The 27,921-nt window shown below is 35.6% G+C and overlaps 1 protein-coding gene across 5 annotated transcripts in view; it reads left to right on the top strand.

The window, feature by feature from the left end:
* The window catches only part of LOC106161611 (poly(rC)-binding protein 3), a 124,394-nt gene that overhangs the window by 27,442 nt on the left and 69,031 nt on the right, over positions 1 to 27,921 (top strand). For 4 of the 5 annotated variants that reach the window (XM_013538621.3, XM_087017958.1, XM_087017959.1 and 1 more), the window contains exons 2-3: positions 15,552 to 15,796; positions 18,040 to 18,109. The gene's annotated coding sequence lies outside the window, so the exon portion shown is untranslated. Of the gene's footprint in view, positions 1 to 15,551; positions 15,797 to 18,039; positions 18,110 to 25,116; positions 25,433 to 27,921 lie in introns of those variants that run through there. The other variant, XM_013538625.3, reaches the window with a different exon arrangement.

Here is a 27,921-nt window from a genome sequence, read left to right as displayed (position 1 = left end):
ATTTTTACCACATTAAAGATTGCTTCCTAATGATCACAAAGAGAAGTCATCACTGCAGATTTTTTATGCCATCTTGGTTACCATGGTGCCATGTGATCTACATAGCCTCCCCCTCACAGGAAGTGCATCTTGTCTCTTTATCTGTTGTAGTATATGGTTGTCAGCGATACAGGTCTGTAGCAAGGGGGGGTTTATGAATGACCCACCTTTTTTGTCAGGAAAAGGCTCGCTCTGGGTAAAAATTGATCTAGGTACACGGCAGTTACATGGTTAAAGGTACACTTCATCAGAAAAGACTCTCCCCCCCCCCTCTGGTGTTATCATAATAAAATTTGTCTCGTAAAGTCAGTGTTGTGTACATCAAAATAAAATGAAATACTAATACTTCATTGGTTTTCCTGTTAATGTATAAATTTTAGAGTCTTAAAAACATCTTTCATTTGCAACACTTCTTCATATGACTCTCCTGGAGCACAAACAATATCCACTGATAACCTTTAGATTTAAGGGAAAAAAATGGCTTAACTGTCCCTTGGAAAATGAATATGAATACAGGTGCATAAAGTTACATAGTTGCCCTTTCTGGGTCCATAGCCCATGTACAATTAGGAGGCTTCTTTTTGGAGTATAATTAGCTCAAGTTGTAAATAAGTAATGTGATTGAATGGGAGAAATGCCAAAGCTACTATCCCGTTGCTTTTTTCTTTCCTGTGTTCAATTTCTTTGCTCTAGAGTTGAAAGAGAGGATGTCAGCAGCACTGAGGATAAGAAAAGGTATGTGTATGCATGCGCGCGCGCGCGCACACACACACACACACACACACACACACACGGATTACTAATTTAAACAATGAGCCATCAAAGGCTTGGCAAGTTGATTGATTGATTTTGTATTTTTAATTCAGTTGCAGTTTGATAAGGACTTTTATTATCAACCTTCCACACAAAGAAGAGGTTTATAATCTTAGCTATAAGTTGATGTGTTTGTAATGACTTACCAACTTTTTTCCACATTAAAATTTCAAAACAAAGCAGAAAAAATGAATATAGATCTTTCTGAATATCATTTTAAAGCTGCTATGATCTGTATAAATGATCTTTGACAAAAATCAACTGTGGAAATTTGGATGGGATGTGGTGATTGCTCACAAAATTCAATTAGAACTGACTAAATATAAATTTTCTAAATAATTTTTTATTAGTTAGAACTGACATATAAAATTTTAATTATAATATTACAGTATAGTAGTTATAACCATAAAAGTTGAATCTCAATATTCTGAAAGTCATGCTGGTTTATGTCAAAATTTTTTGTGAATGATCAGGAATTATTTAAGAATGATGAATGTTGAGCGACTGCATACTGATGTAATTGAGGCATTTGAAATTTTGGAGTTATTACAGTATGTAACACCTTGGCTGAGGCCAAAATCTGCCCTTCAAGTTGGTAGGTTTCGACCCAAGCTTTTCCATTCCTCTACAAAGTACCTTATGCAGACAAAAGACCAGCCAAGTTGTGCGTACCTCAAATATTTATTTGTACACTGAGTTTGCTAGCCTATTCCTCCAGGGATTTACCTGCCATGTTTTGCTCCTAAAAGTAATCCAGCTAAGCTTTAATCTACACAAGAGAAAGGCCTAAATACCTCAAGTGGTTTCTGTTCACTCTCAGACCAGTCACTTTCTCATTGAAGGCAAGTTGAAGAGGTTGGCTGAAAAAGTGCACTGGCAGGACACCTTTACAGTTGCCAAATTACGATCCAAATTTATCGCACCTGATTCACACATACTGTAAATCCATAGATACACATACTAAGTACGTGATGCAATTAACTTTAATTATAATTTAGAAAATATAAGCCATTATGTCACTTTTCTGTTCCTTTTACCCTCTGCACGAGGGGCGTACAAGGCTCCTGCCGTGCCCTTGATTGAACAAATGGGTGTCTTGTAAACTTTCCTCCAAGAAGGCATTTTAAAGGTAGATGGCAGGCAGAGAGTAAACTTTCTGTGTGGAGGGTGCAGGATGATGGTGGTTGTCTTTAATGAAAAATACCAATTTTATCTTACCACCTGCCATTTTATTTTCCGAGTCTCTCTCTAAATTGATTTGTCAGGTTTGCTGAGGCATTCAGTTTTTAAGCCACGCTAGAGTATTTAATATTATAAAATAAACACTTATGAACAATACCAGCAATAAAACTGTTCAACATAAATGCTTTTAACAGTAGATAAGAAAATATGTCAATATGAAGGTAAAATCCCACAAAATCCTTTTAGTAAAGGACATTACTTCTGTCTGCTCGGAGAACTACAACTACACTCAGAATGATTTGTTTCTTAACCTTTGCAGTTTTTTTCTTAATTGCCCCTTAATACACTATTTTGGGCCATCACACTTTTAATCTTGTCTCTGTTACAAGTATGTGTACATTTTAAAAGGTTACACCGATAATGAAAGGTTTTTATTCACAGAAAGTCGTGTGGTGCATGTTACTTGTGTACAAACTGAATTCATTCTGTTATGCAGTGACCTCTAGTGTTAGTTTTGCATGGCCAGGTTTTGATATTAACAGTTTCCTAGAATTAAGAGGGTTTACTGATAACTGTAATGTATGCGTGTGGTTAAATGAATGAAGATAAACAAAAGGAGAGATGGGTGAATGAAACATTTCATAGAAATTTAGAAAATTTAGTATATAACGTATTAGATGACCACCAGAATGATGGGTGTATGGCTGAGCAAAGGAGAAAGAGAATACCTTCCGTACACCAAACAGTTGGTTTTATCCCGCTTGGTGGCATATCAGGCATTGAGATCCCTAATTAAGGTAGATCCCAGGGCTGACCTCTTATAATACAGGTGAATCAAATCTCCAGGTGTAACACGCCTGTAATGAGCTTACCTGTACACACTTGGAACAAAAATGATGAGACTTCTCAATGAGAGCTGACAGGAAGTCTGAAATAGAGCCATCAGTTTCTGTTGGGCAGATTTCTTAGGGTACCCATGTGTAACGTTTGCCCTGTTGATTGTTGATTGGTCGTAAAAATTATTATTTTGCAGAAATTCAATATCAGATAGATGATAGTGGTTAACAGATAATAATAATAATGATGATGGGTTGACCCGATTATTCTCTGCCTTAATATTCTGCACATACTTTGAGTGTATGTGTGCTGGTGTGGGCAAATGTGTGTGTGTGTGTGTGCACGTGCACACGTACATGGGTACATGCATATGCTTGTGTGTAAGAATGAGAAAACTTATCTACAGAAAGGTATACAGTTGTCCCAGTGCAACATTGCTGTTTTGTAACTTCATTTAGTTTATTTCTGGGCCAAGTTTCTCCCGCTGTGAACTTCCTTATTGACATGCATATGTTTTCCCTGAATTTTAATCAGGGTTAATTGTTAGTCCTTAAACTTCTGACTAATATTTATTGGGGAAAAGCTGTCATTCTGTTCAGTGTAAACTGCCTCTCTTGAGATTGGCATTGACATTAAAAGGGATGATTTGTTTTGATCTGTGGCCGACAGCTATGGCTAATGTTATCCCATGGACAATTTGTACGGTTATAGGTAGGGGAAATATACTGGAGTTCCAGGAATCTGGCAAATAAAGAGGACTGTACACCATTTAGCATTTATATGTATAGAATTATATGTATATATAGCATTATGTATAGAAGGAGAGAGAGAAAGGGGGGGGAGAGAGAGAGAGGGGAGGAGGGAAGAAGAAAGAGAAGCTCCATCTCTGCCCTTTTATGACTGCAATATTATAGCCATGAGTTTAACAAATGACATATTACATCTGTTTGTGTCTATATTTCAGCAATGTGATTATCTTCTTTGGTAAGGCCACACTTTTTTAATTTTATGGATGACATCCTGCGCGCGCACCGATTTTCGTCCGTTCTCAAAAAAAAAAAAAAAAAATCCCCCCCCCCCAAGGAAGTCGGTTATCGCAAACGTCGTTATTGAATTTGCCGGAAAATACAATCGGCAATCCTCGGCTAATTCCGCAAGCTCCATGCTGTCATTGTCGACTGCGGAGACATCCGAGTAGTTCCGAGTGCGGAAAATGAGCTTTCTGCGCATGTGTACTTATCACCACGTGGAAATATGGCCCCTTTGACGTCAAATTCATCTCTAGCATTAATTTCAAAATACACGACAATTAAAGTCATAAAGAGAACGGGGGCCGTCGTTTTGGATTGGTTTGCCATTGATATTGGACATGGAGATATCACCTTTTTACAATTATACGAAAGGCTGTCCAAAGCAGCACATAGGCTTACCAGGGTTTTTTTTTTGTACCGAAAAAAGGGTCGACAAGAGCGTCGTGGTATTTGGTGGACTGAAGGTCGGACAGGCCACCCAATAGTTGGCTGCTACGTGTGAGTCGAAGTAGACAAAATGGCATCGACCGAAATTACCTTTTTTAGATTTGGTAGTAGGAAGCATAGGCCTATCTTTGCTTCATTTTTTAACAATTCTGTGAAGTGTTCACAATGCTTAAATTTTCTGAGAGTACAAATAAAGACACGCTGTTTATTTGATATTTGTTTTATTGATTGCTATACCAACAGAATGCATGAAATAACCTTAAATAGATTTGGTAATATGCAGCATATATATATTCATGACTTTTTACCTTTCTACGAAGTAGGCCCTATTCACAATGCTTTAATATTTTGAGAGCATGGATAAAGACATATGTTGTTAGTTTGATACGTGTTTCTGTGGTAAATTAGTGTTTCCAGCTGTGTACTGAAAACATAACTTTTCTTAAGCATTTTTTTTTTTTTTTTTGACTGTTTTTTTTTTTTTTCGCCCGCTCGCACCGATTTTGGGGTCCCCAGAGGATGTCATCCATAAAAATAAAAAAGTGTGGCCTAACCTTGCTAAAAGACCCAGATATTTCAGAACTTCTTAACGTGTCTGATGGTACATATAATTGTAAGTGATGATTATTTGAGGACAAACGCAGTGTTTCGTACGGGAGAAGGCAGCATTTTCCATGTCTGGCCACCATTATCTAACATTATGATAGATGTGTTTATATAGATAGATGTGTGGTGCTCTCAGTAAATTGGCTGCAAAGAATATAATGGTGTTGCCTGTGGGAAGATATTTAATGTTATATACCACATATAATTATTAACCAATTTGTATGTACTTGTACAGTCTCTATTTCTCAAAGATTAGGGGGGTACCAGCAAACTGGCTACTAATATGGATCAGTGCCTACTACCCCCACCCCCACCCTGTGACTGCTCCTAGGTCAGTGAAGACAAAAGTTCAAAATGCTGTAGATGAATGGGAAGAACGTCATATTTACCAGTTAAATGTACAAGTTACTCATGTTCAAATTCTTGCTGTTGTTTTGATTTACTTTGTTATTTATGTGTGCGTATATGTATGTGTGAATGAATGTGATTGTAAGTATGCATGTAACTGGATTAAAAAAAAAAAAAAACAATTTTGATGAACTAAATTACAGTGAAGGTAAGCAGTGTTTGCCACTTAGGAAAATTAGTTGCTGGACCAAAGGTCTAGCCATCTTGAAAAATGGCTGGACTGACTGTCTGACGAGTGGAAAAACTTCTCGGCCCGTTCTGAAAGTTTTCGACCCCAGGCAGACGGTCCAGCGTTAATTTCGAACACTGAAGGTAAGGGTATCGAACGTAGTGCACTCCACAATGCACAGAATTATGAAATTAATAACAATTAAATCCCCATTGCCCAAAATCACATTTTGCACTTCTGATTTTTGAGGGTTTAATTGCTTCCAAGCAGACTTCGTCCGTTCCAGGTGTACATTCTTGTTTATAGATCTATACTTGAATTGGTAAAATGGGATGTTAAACTGGTGCAAATGGTAGGCACTGGCTTAAGTCATTAGGTACAGCATTTTTAGCTGATTAGTCCTTAAAACAAAATGTTCAACAAGTCAAGAAACAGCTGACAATAATAGTAACAAAATGTGAACTGAAAGGAGAATTGAAAGTGAGAAAAACAGCCAGCAAATTGATCACTTAACCCTTGAAATGGCTTGTAAAATGATCACTCGATTAGCCCCCGATAGCTTCCAGTAGAATTCCCAAGAATACTGACCTACTTCTTGCCCATCAAATCCCAGAGTGTATATATCTGCCCAGGCCTCTGTTTCTCAAGGACTTTATTGATCCAGTCATATATATTTGCTCTACCAACTTACTCTGTGTACATCAAACGGACATTACAGAGTTAAGTGCAAAAGGGTTTTTTTTTTTTTCATGAGTGCACATTCCCTTGTATCTTTCTAAAAGGGTAGTTTAAGTTTTGTATATCGTTTTTAAGGGCATTAATTTCAGGGGAGGGGGATCTGTGAAAGCAGGGATGTTTAATTAAACGTGTCATAATCATGTGAAATACAATTATATTATCCCAATTTGATACGTGGAAATTCACAAAGTCAGCTGAGCAAGCTATTTCATAATGTACTTAAAGATGCACAGTGTAAGATTTTTCCACAAAAAGGGTAAATGTTTTTTTTTTCTTAAACATTTTCTCAAAGTCCTCAACCCAAACCTGAGTGTGAATTTTTGAATTCTGTCAAACATTTGGGCACTGATTTTTGGGTTGAGCGAGATTCAAAACTGTGTCAAGATGGTTGCTAGATTTGTCAAAAGTTGATGAATTTTACTATTTTTGTGAACATTAATTCATGGCAGTCATCTGTTAAAATATGATCAAAAAGTATTATTTGTCCTAAAATAAGTTGAACAAGAAATGATTTATATGCTAACATGTGTTTAAAATCTTACACTTTGTCCATTGAAGTGTTTGACATTGTAATACAGAAGTCTCCACTGTGCCTCTGACACTGAAATATATTTTGTAAACTTCTGTACAGTCAACACTATTTTCCAGTGGAGATTTTTTTGTTGAAATTTGCCTATGGCTAAGGTTAAAAAAGTAACCATGGTTAAAACTGTGTTTGCATAAACTTATAGAATTAGTCCACACACAAATGTGTTCAAGTTTACATGTGCAGTTTTGTCAAGATCATTCACCAGAGCAGAAATGCACCAAGAATTGGCTAGTTGAGTTGGAGAGTTTGTTGACTAGATTTCAGGTTGTGAATATCTACAGTTTGTCAGAGGAATTGAATGAAAATGGAGGGAATCAAATGTCAGAAATGAGTCTGTTTTGCTATTAGATTAGCAAGGGGAAGGGGGTGGGGGGGGGGAGGGTTAAAAGGTATGATGATTATCCTTCCTTCACATGAGTAGATGGCATTACCAAGGTGTTGAACACAGAACATTAAATATTGATGAATCACTTACTTAAACGTCACGTCACAATTAGGGTGAACGATTCCATGCATCTTTAATGAATGAGCATTGATTTTTTCCCCCTCGACATGAGGTTTGTAATACAGACTTCCACGTTAGAGAAAACTGTGGACGTACTAGTACTACCTTTGTAATGTTATGGATGTGTGCAGGGGGTGGTTTTTACCTGTATTTTCATTAATGATGTATATATTTTGATATATATATATATAAGGCAAAGTGAGGAGTATAGTTTATGATTTTCACCTGTTGAGATCCAAAGATACTTCTCTATATGCCAGTAAGAATGCAAATTTTAATTTTTTTTTTTTTTTTTTGTTTATCGCTTATGGATAATAGATTTTTTACTTGAAAATATTAACAGTATATGAATGTCAAAGGATTAGTGCATACAATGAAGTTAATTGTAAGAAAGCATGCCATAGAAATGGTAATTGTTTCAATATGTATAATATGAAAGCAAATTTGTTCAAATAAAATATATAAATGCAGCACTTTTGTTATAACTTTAAATATGGCTGGCTCTTTGCAAACTGTAAGGGCATCATCTCTGCTCTAGAATCAAAATTTAAAATGTTAGATTGATTATGCTGGTTGGGTCTCTAGTTGTTAATAATTGAACAAACCTTTAATCATAATTGCTATAAATCCTAATATCAGTTTAGAGAGCTCAGATATTTTATTTTATGATTTTTAACAATTATTATATGCAAAAGAAATATCTAATTATAATATTTCCATAAGTAATGATATATGTTTTAATCTGGCCTACAGTGATATATGACGAATTTCACACATTGGCCAAAATTCCAAAGTTATTTTTTATTGATTTATATTTTGATTTCTAAAATCTCCCTGTCATTTTCCAATTCACTTCAGAACTTTCCAAGTATCTTTTTTTATGCATTAGATATATCATTTTGGTGGTTTTGTTCACTTCATTTCATACAAATATAATAAAATAAACAATCAAGTTGTATTGGAACTTGCATCACACTAATTACTTTATCAAACTTGCATTACACATAATTATTATATCACTCATTACGTACACTGTACCAGATACAGTAATTACTGTATTGAACCCCTATAACACTATAATTGCTCATAAAACTTGATGTATTTTGATGGGAAACATCTCCCCTTCTAGCTGTAAGAGGGACTTGTTCAGAGACTAACAAAACATCCAGCCAGAAATGTCCCAATGACATCTCCATACAGGTGGCCCGGCTGCTAAAACACATGTACCCTGTCTAAAAATATCTGCGACATGCAATACTGGCATCTGTATTTAGAGCCATGCTCCACTTCAAAGGATTAGTAAGAACAATTGATGGATGCTGCTCTCTCAGATCATGAGATTGATACCTGCAACAGTGGAATGTCTTTGTGATAAATGAAAGGATTTTTGTATAGTGTGTGGTATGATGTTATATATAATATTTGGAAAGAAGGATTGTCGATAAATAGACACATTCTCTGTTTTCTTCCCAACTTTCTTATCCTTCAACTCTCTCCTCTCTCTCTCTCCTCTCTTTCTTGTTTGCATACATGCGCAGGCACTCGTGCATCACTGAGAAAGAACACAAATTGACAAAATATACGTCATATATATCTTAATTTATATAAAAAAATATAATTTGAAATGCTCATTTAATCTTATAACATCCAAGCAGTCCTTTATGATAACTGCACAGTATTGGGAAATGTAAGCAAATGAATTAAGACTTGGGTCTATAAATTGTTCAGCTAGTAGTTGCTGGAAAGTAAGTGGAAAATAAAACAGCCTTGCTCATTTGATGTATATGTTTACTTAGCTTTATTATGACATGTCTGGAAGTGGAAGATACCAGCCATTTGCTTGTCATTTTTTCCAAAGTATACTCGTGATTTCAAGATTTAATTTTTTTTTTTTTTTAGTCGCTTTAAATAAATTGGGCTTGGAAAACTGATAGAAAATGTGGAAAAAATACCCTCTCTCTTCAACATTTAGTCCATAACAAGTAATACCACTTGAGAGATTGAATTTCTGGATGGTCACAGTGTATATAGTGATTTGATAAAATGAGAAATAGAGAGAGAGCAAAGAGTAGATACAAAATCTTAACAAGTGCATTAACTTTACATCGCTACGGAACTAAAATGGAGGGCAAATGTGAGTGAGAGGGGGGGGGGGGAGAGAGGGGGGGTGATAAAGTTGCATTTTGAATGTTTCTCTTGATTGCTATTGGTGAGACAATGGCTGTTGGGTTGCTGGCACAAGTGGGAAACGGGAAACACATTTCCTTGCTTTCATAGAAATGTCCTCATAAAACCCAGGTACAAACCAAGATTTTGAATTTAGAACTCAGAAATGAAAGATGTTTATTCTGTAATCCAAGACTTCCACCCCAAAAAACAATTGAGATACAGCTAACTCAGCTGTGCCAGCAGCTTTTCACGCTATAAGCAGCTATGTAACAAAACTGTATACATACGTATCTACAAGAAAGTTATCATAAAATGATGGCACTACCTGGCAATATGGCAAGAGAAAATCAGCGTGGTATTCGGTATATTATTATGGATGATGCACTGAATGTCTCTAACACGTGTTTGCAATAAGTTGAGCGTGAAAAGGATAATTTCCCCGCATACAATTTATTGGTCTGGCTTGAAGAACAGTTGTATAAGATACTAACTCATCAGGGAGCATGTAATTTTTGTAATTCAACGCCTGTGCCACGTGCGCGTGTGCCTGTCCAGCACATGCTGACTTTATGCAGAGAGCATGTTCAACACGCAAGTGAGCTTGTATTTTTGATCGCATGCATTAACTGCATCAAATACTTGAAAATCTTTTCACCTGTCAATATGATGTTATCTTTAAGGCATTAGATTTCCCTGGAAATGATTCCAGCAGATATAGGACTCAGAATAGCTGTCAGGTGTGCAGGCTGATTTAGTAGTTCAAGCTGAACAGGTGAAATGAACATAAAGATGCGAAATTCATTTTTTGTTAAACAACAGGGGCTGTTCTGGTTATAATGATAACAAAGTATCAGTGAAGGTGGGGGGTTAGGAGAAAAACATTCCATCTCTTTAATGCCGCTGTGAAAAAATGCAGTCGAGGTGATCTGTTGCCTATGCCTCTGACTGCTATAAATGTTAAGCTATAGACACTCTTTATTTTACTAGGTCTAACTAAAACAATTTTTTTACAAATAGACCATAAGCATTTTTCACATAGTACTGGTTAGATTAAATATACTCAGTAATAGTTACCAGATTAGTTTTATAATTGACAGAGCAAGCACCATAAATACTGGCTTTGGTGATTCAGAAAAAAAATAATAAAACAAAGGAAGACAATACAGTGGAGCCATCAGTTTTCAAAACATCATAGAGAAAGAATGAAACCCTTCAAAGTTCCTGCAGATTAAGAAAAAAATCCATAACATACCCAGAGGCAAGAGTGTCTGCTATTAATCTAAATTAACTGCTTCTGTCTGACATTTGCTGCAGTTTAAATGACATTCAAACATTTAAATTGACAGTTTTAGGCCAAGGGGCAAACAGTAAATTTTAACCCTATAGCGCCAGTGTACAGGAGTAGCTTTTTCTCAGCAGTGGATCGCTGATGATACTGGTAAGGAAAGGGTTGTGAATTTGGCAAAAAAAAAAAAAAAAAGCTTGTAGGGTTTTGGAAGAAATTACTTACATAATTCCAGACAGAGTTTTGAATAGAATGTAAAGACTAACATAACATGTGGTGATAAAAGGCATGATAACGGAGATTTTACAGAATTATTGAAGGAAGTACCCGTCAGTATTGAGTCAAAGGGTCAACATTATTTTATCCGAAACTGATTTTAGACTCACTCCAGAGGGTCTATGGTTGAATTGGTAACCTTGAGTATTTATGTCTTGTATTAGTGGCATGTAGGAGCCAGGTTTTCTCACCATGATCTGTCCACCCACACATCCTGCTGACACATTTCGTAAAGGGGTGGTGTGATCTGCAGGAGTTAAAACTTTTTACGTTGTAGTAGTTGGGAAGTCTGAAAGATTTTCTGAAATGCATGGTGTGTAAATCTCTTTTGTTTACTCCAAAAGAAGGAATATGGAAAGAAAAAATGAATTTGAAGGAATGGATTTAAAAATGGGAGCATTTTTTATTTTCATAGTGGAATTTTCTCACATTTAAAAAAAATAACACGTTGATGATTCTCAAGCACAAGGTACTGTGCAGTCAAAGTTATGTTCTTTTCTCTTAGACTATTAACCTTTTGTTTATCATAATTTAAATAAAAGGTGAGTTATGTTTTCTTGATCAGGTCTTAAAATGGATCAGCATTTGACAGGTGTTTGTTAGAGAAACCAGCCTTGGCTCCAGGTCTCATTATTACTCTCTGGCAAGGAAATTATTATTATTCAAGCATTCTAGTATATACATGTGTGCTGCTGGTTGCTTGACATGCTGGTATTTTTTCTCTGTCATTAAGTTTTAGTGATGATAAATAATTGGTGTGCTTGATTGGCAGTGATTAGAGATGCAAGGAGCTGGTATAAGTCAGGGGTCAGACTGCAGAGACTGTTTTCTTTCAGGAATATCTTACACGACCAATCTCTAGTGTTGCAACCATTCTGATGAGTTCATCTATTGGAGAAAAGCCTTCTTAATCTTTCTTACTCCTCTTCTCCAGTATGGCTGTATCAAATTTTTTCCTGCAATATTCTAAGGTTTTTCTCTTTAAAGACAAGGACCATGTCCTATTGTATTGACTGTGGTTATAAAGGAAGTTATTTGGCTCAGACTGCTTGACAGGCTGAAAAAGTGCAGAATCACATTTTTAATAGAAGCCAGTAGTGAAAATGAAGACATTTAGAAATGTTAATTATAGGAGTCCGGAATTCAGATCTGTAATTGGTACTTTCTGCGCAAGATGAGATATTATCATCATTGATTTTAGACAACTAGACTTGAAAATAAATCTGTGCTTCTGATATTATGGGAAATAAATATATTTGCTGCTGGGTACTATTAATTTGCGCCATTGGCTCAGTGCCTGGCAGTTGTCTTTCCCCAAGAAAATCAAGTCTCTGATCTGACTGATTTGACTTGGGAATGGTTTCAGTTCTGGACTAATGCTGTAGTTTGAGTGGTTTGTGTAAGAAAATGTTTGAAGTCAGTGTCAACTGCACACACCAATTAAGGAGTATCATACATACAACTAAAGGGACACTCTATCATTCTGTTCAAAACTGATACTATTAAATCATGAACAAATGTTACCCTCTACCAGGGTGGGAGATATCACAGGGAAATTTTCAAAAAGCCACCCTGTGACTTTTGGCCAGATGGAATCAATTTAATCTGCAGAGAACCAAATGACTGTTTATTTATCTAAAGACATATCTGTGAATATCTTGTGAAAAATCAGTCTGTCGCCTTGGTAGAGGGTAAACAAATGTGGGGTCAGGAAAGGCATACAGAAAAAAAAAAACTCTTCTCATGTGTGATTACAAATGGTTAGATGTGAAAGGTTGATTATTATGGTCATTATGTTGCGTGGTAGTGATTTACAATCTGAACACGGTCACTTAATGGCTCACGGATATGATGGTAGTAAACAGTGGAGAGGATAATTACCTTTTCTGTTGAAGGATGGAGGGAATTGATTTACCAGTAACTGCCCAGCATCCTTTATTAGAAACAAATAAACCCATTGTCTCATGTTAACATATTGGCTTCAAAGAATCATGTAAAATAAAGCTCATTTGTAACACAGTACACAAGGCTCTAGGCTTTAAAATGTGAATGTGCGTATGTGTGTGTAAACTTAGTTAATAATTTCAAATTGTTCTCATTCTCCTTTACCACTTGCTGTGAAATTGAATGGCTATTGAAATGATTGTGACAGGCAAAACATAACTCCCAATAGACTGAATAGAAATTGCCCCCCCCCCCCCCAAAAAAAAAAAAAAAAAAAAAATCCAATTTTTATCTCTCAGTACAGTAGAAATACAGACAAGAAAATGGATGCAATAAAAGAACCTATTAAGTGTCTCTAATCTAAAGCCTTGGCGTAGAGCTAGACACATACATATAAGAGATAATGCCAAATGTCAAGAAAAAATCTGCTCCTTAGGGCCCCATTGGGTGAATTACATGCAATTTATTGATTTTTTTACTCAGGATTTAGATCTGCCTGTACTTTGAAGGAACACATTCATATGAAAGTGTGCAGTTAGAGATTAGCAGATCTTTTAATTGTGCTCCAGGGAATATGTGATTTCTCATCAATTATGCTGCTAAACGGCCTCCAGAGACTTAGTTGGATTGTGTCAAACACAATCAGGTTGTCACACCTAATGCAATAAAATGATGCCTGCTATTATATGACCACCCCAGTGCACAGTGAAGTGATAGGAAAGGTACCTGTTTCAAGATCATGTCCAGGGTTACTGGTGTATGGTATTGAGGCACAGATTTTTTCAAGTATGAAAATTTGTTGTTGCAGGAAGGGATGACAACTAGCTGTATCATGGCCGTTTCAGATAAAGGGAGATACATGTCAGATTTTCTGAAATCTGTTTCATTGATTAGGGTGGCTCTAGGGAGTGGCCTTTTAAATCCATTACTCAACCTTCCCAGCACAAGTTATCAAGTTACTGACTCTGTCAACCTCTTCCTCTTGACCTGGATACAGTCTTCAGTAAGGGAATGCATGCATGGTGTCTGTGCTGATGAATGTGTTAGGTGTGACCATGATGATTGTGTTGTGGGTGAGATGGCAGTGATTGTGCCATGTTGCACTAAGTGACTCTGGGGCTGTACAGTGCATTGTTCAGTCAGCTGCACAGCTGTCTCTCATTGGTTTGGTATCAGATTCTAGGGCAGAGACTTTTGCCTTCTATGGATAAATTGTGCCCGATTTTGAAATGAGTCTGAAATTATAAACAAGCCTGTTCAACTGGTTTGGAGTATTCCTTAATCATAGGCGGCATTTTTTAATTATCCCCATATTTTGGGCATTTGCCTTCTATTAACGAAGTTTAGTTGTGATTTATGATTCAAGAGCTTGGTGTATTTTTTAGGTGAAAACTATTCTGTTTAAGATAGTATTATTTAAAGTCTAAAAAAAGAGCAAAAAAATCAAATTCAAATCAAAATCAAATCAAATTTCTCAGTGATTTCACCAATTCAAATTCCCCAGACTAGATTTGTTTTGGTATGCATGAATTCTCAGAAACACACACTGGATGAAGCAAAACTTTCACTTTGATAAGATTATACTCCCCAAGTATGATTCCCCTTTAGAAAAAAAATTATGTCGGTTTACCAGTTAAGTTCTGCTCCTGACAAGATGAAGTTGCTCCACAGTTTAGCATCAGCTGTGAGTTGCACAGATTCACGTCTGAGGCCAATAGAGGAGAAGAATTGGTTAACTGAGCAGCCTTAAAAAAACAAACCTTTGTGTGAAGACAAGAATCAAAGTAAATGAAACTTCAGCAGGAAAGGAAAGGGGTGATCTCATGGGGAATCTGTATCTGGGCTCGTGTTAGTATGTCCCATGGGGAATCCATATCTGGGCTCGTGTTAGCAAGTCAGGTTTTTTAGCAATGAAGGGGAAGAGATTACATTTGGTGTTTTGTTTAAGCCTAAAGAAAGTGTTTTTAATTCCAATATTTTTTAATTCCACATAAAAAATGAGTTAAAAGTTTGAACTTTTAGACCATTTCCAGTACATTGCTTGTGCCCTTTTGAATCCAGATCCAATATGTAGTAGTCCTCTGACACTGAAATAGAATAATATCTGCCTACAACATGAGCCACCTTTGACTTATTTGTGAAACAGGCCAGAGATCCACATCTAAATGGACTTCAATGATGTTCCCTTTGTCCACAGTGCTCAAACAGTTTCTTTGTTAAAATTTAGAGAAACTTATAAACTGATGGAGCTCTAATCCTCCCTACTTGTGTTTTTGATAAACCTACAATGAACTTTTTGAGACAAACGACCTGTCTCTAGGGTCTCTAGGATGCAAACAATATGCTTTTAAATTCCGAGAACTTTGAAATTATCAATACTAACTTCTGCAGTTTTTCATTCAAAATGTCAATGTTTTTTCTATTTGCTGTACATCCTAAAAATAGATTATCACTCTTCACCGTTAGTTTTATAACACATTTGAATTAACAGTTCAAATATTTTTTTCATATAGGGGACAGAGGAAATTGAGAAGGCACATAATCATAGGAAAGAGATCCACATTTAGAAAAAGAACCAGGTGAAGAAAAAAAAACAAGAAAGGAAGAAAATCCTTGCAGTATTCTGGAAAGCCGCGACGTAGGGTCAGTGCCCTGTGAGAGGTGGAGAGAAAGTGATACCTTTGGTTCAGGGGGTAGCCAGGTGCTTCATGACTGTTTAGCCATGTGTAGATAGCCAAGAGTGACGTCCATATCCACAGTAAGTATCAGTTTTCCAACACCAAAAAATATCATTTACTCTCTTAGGATTAAATAAAATTTGATTTTTTGACTAAGCTGTATCTTTTCACCTTAAAACATTTAGATTTAAAGGAAAAATCCAAAGTTCCGTACACAAATTGATTTCTTTTCACATCCTTAAGCCCAAAATAAAAACCATCTAAATAGTTATTGTGCGTCTCCAGGTACAGATGCTGTTATGCAGTTATGGATATAAATATAGCGCGTGCATTTAGTTGACCTCTCTTTTGTTCCCAATCTGTCTGGACTCCCTGGCCAGATCCTTGCCCCAGAATTATGTATATATGGTTAATTTTGGCTGCCACCCCTGTTGAAAAGCATGTATTAGTAGATGAGGGCCCCAGGATTACAAGAGGGTGATGTTTGCTCACCTGCTTGATGATGATTAGGATTTCCGAAACTAGTGAGCTCTCACCCCAGGGGGTGGTGTGTGGGTCCCCAAAATCTCCTGTTTGTGCATGTGTGTTGCCTATCATATGAACAAGGTGGATAGCACACTCTGTTCTGCTAGTTTTGAATAAAATTTTTCTTTTATCAGTTGAAAAAAATGATCTCGATGTTACGTACTCGCCTTACTACCACACACAACAGCATAGGCGTTAACACAGGTGAGGGACGTGAAGGGATGCGGTCGCAAACTCGACACGTATCAGTAGTAGTATTGTGGGATATGTTGCTTGGTTGTGCAGAATATTAAAGATGGGAAAGGAGGCACAGTAAATCTGTAAAATATTTAGAAAACGTATTAATGCTCATAACCATGCTTGGTACTTGGGGCATCTTGGATATTTATTCGGGATTGAGAATCTCGCTAAGTTTTTCAGACGCCAATTTTTTTTTAGCTCACAGAGATATGTGGTTTATTCTATATTTATACGTTACATTATATCATACCCTGGATGAAGTAGAAAAACATGATTTACTGACGAACAAAGTATCTATCATTAGCACCATGCATACATTACGTAATAATAGGCAGGCATGTGCCAGGTTACTGAGATACATGTGTTATAATATCATTCACCAACCATTATCACCTGTTAGCCAAGTGAGGCAAATCAGAAACTACATGTGATTTTTCAGAATAGATCAGACTAAAGTCTACCAAGAGAAAGAGAGGGAGAGAAAGAGGGGGAGCTTCAGCTGATTTGTTTCTTCTCTTTTCTTTACAGACCCATGGACATTATCTAATAAATTGTTTGTATATTTAAAATTTAATGCTAGGTTATTGCTGCCAATGAAACTTTTTTTTCATCGACACCAAAATATGATTTTGATAAAAGACTGACAATAAACCTGTTATTTCTATGCAGAGACAGTTCCTCCATCCTGTTCTTTATTTTCATCAAGCTCACTACACGACAGAAAATTTTAAAGTCCTGTAATGCTAGGTATAACAATTTCAAAAAAATCTTTTTTTCTAATTTTAACAACCACAATTTATTGACCTACCTAACTTTAAAGTGGACCAATTTTAAAGATTGCACTAGATGAGATGTCTGAATGCATTCTACAACTCTATTAACTATGCAGTAGCAGGGCATTATATTTTTAAGCAACTCATTTGGTGCAGTGTTAAAAACCACCATTGGCATGTGAGTCTTTAGCTGGCCAGTAGAATCTTGATATGACTGGTATTTAGATATAGTACTGTTTCCCCAAGTGTGATATCATTTTTCCACCAATAAAATATCAGCTACTGGTAGCTTATGCCAAATAAAACCTGAACATCAATCAATTGTTAGTTTTTAATTGAACTTGAGTATTTAATTGATCTTTTTTCATGGGACATTCTGCACAAAAAGGAAGGTGTCAACAAAGGGTGTCTTATCATGGACATATATTTGATATTTTAAGATGTATTATTTTTGGGGAGCAGCAGGTTATTATATTTAGCCTCCCCAGTGACATAAAGACCTAGACCCAAATGGTTTATGTGAGTAAATAAAGACGTTTGATACTGCAATTGATTTTTGTAGTAAAAGAACATGCGCAAATTGTATAGTTTACATTTGGGCCTTGCTAAGTATTCAAACATGGGCATGCTCTCTCTCTCTCTCTCTCTCTCTCTCTCTCTCTCTCTCTCTCTCACACACACACACACACACACACACACACACACACACACACCAGTTTTTGGAGTGTAATATCCTGATCTCCATGTTAACAAACTAAACCTGATTTCTACATTATGATTGGTAGGATTTCCTAATGCTGTGGCCAAATATCTCCTGAAGCAGATAACAAAGACGTGAGCACGAGAAAAAGTCTGGTAAGTATCATATGATTGCAGTGTCCTCACAAAATCCATTGCTTTTATTTTCAAAAACCATTTTATGTCAGTATTTAATATTTTATGACTGTGATGAAAAAAACTGTAAAATGCTACTTGGGTTCAAGTTTTAAAGTTTTCCTGCCCACAGTTATTAGAAATCTTGAAATGATAACTTTTGTTTAATTTATAAATTTGAGTTGCTTGGATTGTTTCCTTTATTTTCTGTTTTTTCTTTTTTTTTTTTTTTTTTTTTTTTTTTTTTTGCCTTTTCCAGAGCTATTATAGAAATCAAAACTAATGAAAGTTATAAAATTTAATAATAAAGTGTTCTATTTTGCAGGTATGATTTTGTTTCTTTGATATCTGAATTGTCAAAAAAAAAAAATTAATATCAAACAGTATGTTTGCTTTCAGATTTGTATTTTCTGATTCTAACATACTGAACGGCAAAAAGCAAAGACACCATTATAGACAAATTATGTATTAAAAGTGTAGGAAATTAAACATCTAAACTTGTAAAGATGAATAAATTATGAAAAAAACTTCTCAGCAATTGCTAAGTTGATATATCAGGAGATGTGTGCAGATGAATGAGCATGTGGAAAAAAAACTTCCTAAAGATAAAGAAAACAAAGAAAAAGAAAAGTGTAGGAAAGCTCTATTTATAGTTTTTCCTCACCAGTGTAGGGGCAAGGCTGCATGGGTCTTGATTAAGTGAGGAGATTATGTGATGAACAAGTAGAAAACTTACAGAAAACAGTGCTTGTATATCATAAGAGAGGTGTTTTTGGTAGCGTAAATGGAATAAAAGCAAGTGTAGTATATCAGTAGCTTGCACTCTGCATGAGGACACGGGTGTCAGCTTTCACTTTGGGGTGTAAATTGTGTTAAGTGAAAGACTATCTATTAAGTTTCCCCTTCAGGATAGGATTTAGTGGTTAGAAAAGGTTATCCGACCTGTGGGGTCAGGTTGAAGAATTTCATTAGTGATATAGCAGTTGTATCATGTTTTACATTTAGTGTGTGTGTGTGTGTGTGTGTGTGTGTGAAAATTTACAGAAGTGACAATTTCAAACTTACTGAATTTTTTCTGCTTTTCATGTGCTATTTTCTATAAAAATATTCAACTTTCTGAGAAATTTAGTGGGGATTATTGAAAGAAGATTGCTTCCCTTTGCTAATATATATTCCTTTGATAGTACATGTACTACACAATAGATTTCCATTGATCAGTAAGATTTTTACATTATTAAAAGCTGTGCTGCATGTTACATCTGCTATTTCTGTAACAATTTGTGGGAAAATAATTTTACTCCTTATGATGGGCACTAACATTAGAACTAACATTCGAATTCATAATCTACTGTGTTTACATGCTGAACATTAGTTTTACCTGCAGTGTAATTGTACAGGTATTTTATGGAGTTAAAGACGAATTTTTAATTTTTCATATTTAAAATGGACTGGTTAGTATTTGGATGTAGGGGCAATATATTGGCAACATTGAATGATTGGATATTTACTGTTTAGTGCCCATTTAAATAATTATTTACAGGGATGAGATTTTTCCAACTTTCCGCAGATGACCAACTTATTGGAAGTCAAAAAATATCATTGGCCTCCTGGACGCTGCGCCATAATTTTCAGCTTTTTCACAAAATAGTAAACTCATCTCTGTATTTAGTGCAGTGACGTTTTCAGTGAAGAAGAACCAGCCAGAGGGGGAAAAAATAAAAATACCAGTCAACTAATTGCAGAATGATTATTTTATTTTATTTCGGGAGAGCATCATAAGAAGCCTGACCCAGCAATCACAGGTTAATGACAAGCTTTAGGGATTTAATTGCAGGTGCCTGTGTGAGAAAAACAAAGAAAAGATATCTGGCCTGAACAAGCTACAAGGTGATGCCTAGATTCATTGGATCTGGCTTCTTAGAATAGATAATGCTGCAATGTCACATTTTATTTTTACAAGAACTGTTGTGAAAGCAGAACCAATCTAGAACATGATTTCCCTAACGTGGTTTATGTATACATGTAGCATATTGTAAAAATAACCTTAACATGGAGCAACCACCAGTAGGTTCACCTTGTGGTCAGCTGCTAGAAAACTTTTTTTCTCATAAATTGCATCGTGATGAATTTATTTCTGTAGTGTTTGCAGTCATGGTACATGCCACTGATAATGTACAGCACATTGCTATAAAGACATGTTAGAAACTTTCATTTAAATGATGTAATGTTAAGGGTAATGGGGAAAATCAGCTATTGGGAAAGGTGCATGAAGTAGATTCAGCATCTAAAGGTGAAGTATTAGCAATTGAGTTTTGTATTTCTAGAAGTTTTTAAGAATAATCGAAACATTGTGAAATTCCAAAATGTCATTTCACTCCACAGATTGGTGTTAGAAATCTTAAAAGTCAACAAGTGCAAAAAAGGTTGGAAATAAAGGATCAATTCAAGAACTTTTTATCCCAGAAATTATTGTATATTTTTTCTCTATGTTGCACCTTCAGCATACCAGGGAGGCTTTTTATAAACTTAAGTTGAGTCCAATAAGGTTTATTTTTACAAGAGATAGGTAAAGTTCACACTTTATATCAAGTGACCTCCAGTAAGTATATCATCAGAGTGCTGCTGCCCACCGTTATGTACAACATATTCGTATACGTAGTCACATGATCCACATGTGACATGTACTTGTAGGCATGGACTGGTGTTTGATTTAACATAACCCGTTGTCTGGCCTTATCCCTTATGTTATACCCACGAAGTAAAACTGGAGTTATACCTTGAAAAATTATTAGCAGTGGGTGGATGAAATTTGTGTAAAAACGGAACAAAACAAAATGAAGTCTTCATAGTATCACTTGACTTTTCAGTAAAACCCCGATGCTTCTTTTCAACCTAATAGTTTTATTTTCGAAGAAAACAAAAAGGAACTAACTAACGAGTATTAAAACAGTCACAATTGGAAAAAAATGTTACATGTCTGCATATTCTTTAAAAGTAGGCCAGGAGATGCATCACATTGTAATTGGCCGTAACCCCCTCATGAAGATGTCTTAACTACATCATATTAAGGTGGATTACAAATGACCCTGTGTCCTCGGGTCACCTTCCTCCCTACCTCTCCAGGTGCACCATTTACCAGTATAGCCATGACAAATGGAGCTTGCCATTCAGGTGTGGTTAGCATCAGCAAGTTACGTTATGTTGAATAAATGTCATTTTAAAAACAACTTCATGAGTAAAACAGAATAAAAAACACACACACGCACACACGGGTTGTGACAGTGAATCTATTTTTATTATTTTTCATTTCATTTTTCTGAGAGAGAGTTTTAGGGTTCATATCCTGTGATTACTTATATGTTTTTGACTGGATTTTTCATCTTTATTTTTATCACGAATGTCACACAGATATGTTGTTAGGCTACTGGCCAAAAGAAAGAACTACCACATGCAACAGGAGAACCTTAAGAATTTTGTTTGGCAACAGGATCATTGATCTATAGGTTCTCATAGGCCAAGCTGTATTGTTGACAAAACACTCATCATATTTACGTATTTACGTACCAGAATCCGATCTGAAATAGAATAGACCACTTTCAGAGCAGTTTTAACTGAAAACATTTTAGTTTCAACTTGGGGGGGGTGCTTGTCTTCAAGAGCCTGCTATATAGCCGTTGAATTAAGCTGTCAGTACAATGATCATATAATAAAATGATAGGTGATAATGTCACTTTGAACCCGCCAAAAACAGGATAGGAAAGCCCGATTTGAGCTCCGTTTGACTAAGACAGTGAAAGTCAATGCATTGCATATCGTACTGCTGAGGCTGGTTTAATGGCCACACTTGAGTGAAATTCTCAGTGCACCGACCCATGTTCTGCATGGAATTTACATGGAAAATTAACCCATTCTTGATAAAATTCTCCACAAATCACACCAACTGGTAAACTGGCCAATAATATTAAAGCAAAAGTTGCAAATTTGAACTCGGCGTAGGTTTCAATAATTATTTAAAACCCTGTTATTTGACCTTCCTTGAACTGAAATTTCTCTGAGTAATAACTATTTATTTAATAAAAAAAATTTTTTTAACATGCCTTGAAATTCTTGAAATATGAAATGGCATCGGCTGCACTTGAAAACTGTGCGATTGCAAACTTCCATCATTTGCAGAGGGCTCCAATCACAACTCACCCACTTGCACTTATAGTCTCAACAGGGTTTTAACTCAGATGATGTTGTACACAGCCAGAGACATTGGAAGCCTTCAGTCAGGCGCAATAGGCCTATTTATGATGAAATTGGAGCGATTTATTTTTTTTGCTCAGAGCAAATCTGTCTCTGTCTTCGAACAGCAGGATGTGATCACCTTTTTCACCTTCTGGTTTCTTAGGCTGAGCTCTGAGGCCATATTTCACTGTAATTATGTCTCTCTGTTTGCTGTACGACCTGCTGTTTTTTATACACATCATTATATGCCATTGCTTTCTGTGGGAGATTTAGAGAAACGGTGACATGAAGGAGTTATAGTTGGGAGGAGACATTATTCAAAAGCATCACTGCATGTTGGAAATAATCAACATCAAAATTTTGCTTTGAAAGATGTGCACACATAAGCCTCTCGGCAGGTTGGAAAGATTTCCATGAATGTTGCTCTGACAGATGATGATATTTCTTCCTTTAAATTGGAAGATTTCCATGAATTTTGCTTTGGGAGATGAGAACAGCAGCTCTGCCAGTTGAAAGATCTGCATTCATTTGTACTTGACAGAAAAAGATTGAAATTTGGCAAACAATATAAATGGTTGATTATCTGAACTTAGTGTCACATTATACATGAGTGTTAGGAAAATATCTATTTTTGACAGTTGAGAATATTACATGGATTTTTGGCGTTTGGTGGAGTTTTGATTCATCAGATTATGAATTTTGCATTGGCTGTCATTATTGTTTAGCAAGTACATTGCTGCTGCTGAGAGATTGACTGGAGCAACAAGTGGGAAGTTCAGGTAAGAAACCAAAATAGACACAAACGTGTGCAGAAGCTTGTTCTCTCTCTCACACACATACACATACAATTTATATCTTCCTTCCCTTCCACCTCTCTCTCTCTCTCTCTCTCACACACACACACACACACACACACACACACACACACACACACGTGTGCATGCACACACTGTTTATATTCAAACATGAGTGGTGTCGCAGTGCTTTTAGTCTGCTTTCCTCCTTTTTCCCCCTCACTGTGCTGTAAAATGCAAATCTGTTACAGTTAACGTATATAGATAAGTGCTGTAAGTGCACGGAATCACTTGACGATCATTAGGTCATTTCTACATGTAATACAAATATGGTTACTTGGTAACTTATTGACAGAAGAAAAGCCTTTGTTAAACATTATTTATGTCATATATACATGTAATACAATTATTGTGAATGGCATTTTTTTCCTTTTTATGTTACAAATTATGCTACTAGTATTTGATGGCTTGTCCTGTGGTTTGCCTGGTATTGTTTCCATGCAAATGAGCGCAACTGAATGTGATTTTTATGAGTACAAATTGCATACCTTTTGTGACGTCTTTCTTGTATTGGGGAAGTGTCAGCAATAAATAAGCAGTATGATATGATATATCAGTATGAAAAAGATATTGTCATTACTTGAAATGGGTCAAACAAAGACACGACAACAGATGGGGTTGGCAAAGCATTTGCATGTTCCAGTGGTGATTTTTATCTTGAAGTTATTAGCAGTGATTGTGGATTTGGTTTCTTATTCTACTGTTAAACTGGAACCTACATGTACACTCTTAACATATATGGCACTGATCACTTTAGGATATGTATTTTGTTGTGTATTATTAAAATTGTGGTAATGCTGTTAATAATTTGTCTTTAATCAATGCCCAACTTCTTGCCTATTATTTATTAGTTAATAGTTGTAACTATAGATAGAAGGGCTATGCTATTAAACTAATTTGATTTTTGATGACGAGAAAATTTCATTGATTCAGAATGTTTCACTGTGGTGAAATTGTTGAAATGATGTAAAAAATCTGATAATGAAGACAGCTTAAGACACAGACAACCAGAAGCTGTCAGTCAACTTAATGAATTTATCAAAAATGGTCGTGATCTTTGAATTGAGTGTGGTAGGAGTGAGTGCTCTCGATAGGCGTCTCTGAGTTTTGTAAGAAATATGACATCAAATATGTAAATCAAGTTCCTTTAAAACGGTGCTCGAAATGTTTTCCATAACAAGAAGGCTTAATGCCTTTGATTAATGAGAGGCTGCTTTATTTGCATTAATTCTACATAAACTGCCCAATAAATCAGACAGTAAGTGCAACATGAAATCACAGCCAATATGGCTGTTCTGTAGACAGTAGCTTATAAAGTGTAGACAAGATAATTTTTTAGACAAAATAAGTCCTGTTAACATTTTTTCCTCTGTATCAGTGGTTGGTAAAATTGTGTTTTTTTCTTTTAGATAGAAGATAAATAAAAATGTATTCTGGCAGGTAGTATTTCTATTTTACTTTTTAATTTTTTGACAGAATATAGATCTTATGAGTATTCCTTTTCTCTTTCTCAGAGTTTTCTTTTTCTTATGTAAAATAAAATGAGCGAAAATGAAAAGTGTGCATGGTTTTCTTGTCCATCTATCTATGTCGATGGTTCTTTCTCCATTTTTTTTTTTCCATAAGATTAATATGCACAAAATCATTGCAGACATACCGAGAAAAAAAAAATCAGTTGAGAATGAGGGGTGGAGATAACTTTTGATTGTTTTGGTTACTGGCAACATTTCTAAAGGAATTCCACTAAATTCATAATGAAATTCATTGCATTACACCAACAAAGAGTGAGAAATAGCCATCATTTGCATAATATACCCATTAAATCAATTCTTTTCCCCTCCTGCTGACTTCGTCATATTAAGAAGGATGTCTTGGAGAGAAAAAGTAGTTGTGATCTTTTATTCTGAACCTTGGATGTCCATATTGTTTCCTGTAATAGTGCTGACATCATTTGCTGGTTTTATCCAATTGGTCCTTAATTGGTCTCCCGCAGTGATTAGTGTTACGTAACACAGCAACTGTTGCATTCTATAAACAACAGTGGCAGGTGTTTGTAAACACAAACAAGGCGATCAAGTTTAGGAAGGCTGAAAGGAAAAGAGAATCTTTCGGCTGGGATGATCCACTACACTGGTCAGCTGTGCAAGTACTAAAGGAAGAGAAAGAAGGAGAGTGAAAGAAAGTCCAATATATTAGTGACATCTCATTGGTGGAAATACAGGTGAGCCTGTGGGTTATACTGTTTTAGCTACAGGTAACAATACACTGGGAGGGGTAGGAACTTATTAAAAATATTAGAAATTATCTTTGATATTTTTTTTTCGAATATTAAAGATGGAAAATATTAAGTAACAATATCATACAAATAAATCCAACTATTTCAAAATTATTCCAATTAATGTAAGATTGCAACATTTGGTGTATAGCTAAAATGCAATTATCTAAATTGGGAAGTTGATAGAACAGTGCATTTTCATATTGGGCCTTATAAGATACTTATGTATCAGGACCAAGTGAAAGAAAATGTTGAGTAATATATTTACCTGTAGCAAAATACTGTAAGTCTCAAAGTAAACTTTGCCTTCAGTTCTTAGGTACACTTCGAAATTAAACGAGACTTAGCTTACTTTAAGGCAAATAAGTGTTATTTATGTAAAAAAGAAATTAGAAGGTAAGTTGGCATTTCTGACTTTCCTAGAAGTTTTATGAGTCTTTGGAAGTGAAACTATCTCGTGATTTAACAAAAACACAAAATTCCTTTTTTTTTCTGGTTTTCAAGAAGGAATTTAAAATTCTGTATATTGTCACCCTAAACATGTTCCCAAGAGTTTTTCAGATAAAGCTAGGAAAAGTAATCTACTTACAACAAATGAAACTTAATCATTTATTAGTAGCAGAGATGCCATCCAAAGGAAATTGTTACATTTTAACAAGATGTAGTGTGTGTGTTTGTGTGTGGGTACATTCTCCTCACCCTAACACACACACACACGCACGCATACACGCACACATATATATTCCTAACCTATCCTGAATTCTCAAATTAACCTGGGGAAAATACATCAGCCAATATCCTCAGGATAATGAAATTCAATGAAGAAGACTTTTGAACAGCTGAGTGACTGACCCTGTGTTGGGTTGTGTACTGAATGAATTGCAGTTTGTAATTGTGAGAGTTTCTCACACTGACAGTGAAAGGTAGTACAGAAGATTGTTCTCCAAAATCTTATAATATATCAATAAGATATTATATAGATAGAGAGATACATTTAGTTCCTCCAACACAAAGTGAGATATAGGTGAAGTACCCAATTCCTGTTTCCCAGGTCTCAAGCCTTTATCTGGCCTGGGAGCCGTGATTGGTAATTACCACTCTCAGAGTACGTGATTGTTCCATATCTTCACGAACACATTGTTCAGAAATACTCAACACCTAGCGTGACCATTCATCACCTGACGTTAAAATGATATTTATGTTTTCACCTTAATTGCCTCTATGCAATACAGACTAACTCAGGCTTTCTCTGTTCATCATTGATGATAAAAAAGATATAGATATTGATGACTCTTTTATCGTATTGATGCATTTCTTGTGAATAGTAAAAAAAACTCCCAGATATGTATACAATGTATGATAATATGAAACTTAAGATAACATGAAGACTTTTAACAAAATTACATAAAGAATAAGACTCAGTTTCTGCGCCACCAGGGGGATTAAATCCATCTGAGACGACAAACCTGGGACTGCATGTCCTGTGTCCTAAAATTTGTTCCCACTACTTCTCACGTTTTCTCTTGTTTAGTAATGTAAATTTCGCTGTTGGTAAAGATAACATACAATCTTGAAGGTATAAACATGTGGACAAATATCAGAAACTTTCTTGCTGTGAAGGGGAACCAGTCTATAAATTTCAATTATTATTTACACCGCAACATGAAAGTAGATGGTGTGTGTCCGATACAATTTGTGAAAAAAATGTCTTTTTCGAGTGATATCTGATAACATGACGATTATTAGGCATGTGAACACCTGAGAGAATTTTAGAAACTTGTTGCAGCCATATATCATCAGTGGGCTGGTACTTTTCAGCCTCATTAGTGCATGAGTTTCACATGCAGTATCTCATGTAACATTGCATAGCTGAGATGAAATGTTGCATTTTATGTGTTACGTTATATATATCTGCTACAGGTTCTATTAGTGGAAAATTTGGAGTCAATAACCTCCTCCTCCCCCCCCCCCCCCCCCCCATTCTGTTAAGCCCTGGATGTACTTTTCCTACTGCTATAACACAATATACACACAGTTAATGTCTGGATGTATACTGCTTACTGTGACCCCTTCACGTATGTCATCAATGCTGTTGCCATCTGAACCATTTGTTCTCTCTGTAAGTTCCAAAGCATATTTTTGTTTACAAGAAAATTACTTGGTAGTTTTGTGTAAAAAAGAGAAAGTAAATTTAAAATTCAGCCCATGAGTATTATTTTTATATGTCTTTTTTTAATAGTTAACTTTTTTATGACATTATTCATGTGTTTCTTTCATAACAAAAGAGTCCTGGCAGTTTAAGTGAAATGGTCCAATTTTAAGAGAATTTTCTAATTTTGTTTGTAAAAAACATTTTAAATATTGTACAAAAAGTTTCTGGAATTGATGAAATGTTCAAAAATGGAAATAAAAGTGGGGTTGGGGACATTTTCCTC

This window comes from Lingula anatina, chromosome 7, assembly GCF_051362555.1.
Source record: "Lingula anatina isolate TDL-2025a chromosome 7, LinAna3.0, whole genome shotgun sequence".
Taxonomy (NCBI): Eukaryota; Metazoa; Brachiopoda; class Lingulata; order Lingulida; family Lingulidae; genus Lingula; species Lingula anatina.
This window is presented reverse-complemented; position numbering and strand designations above follow the sequence as displayed.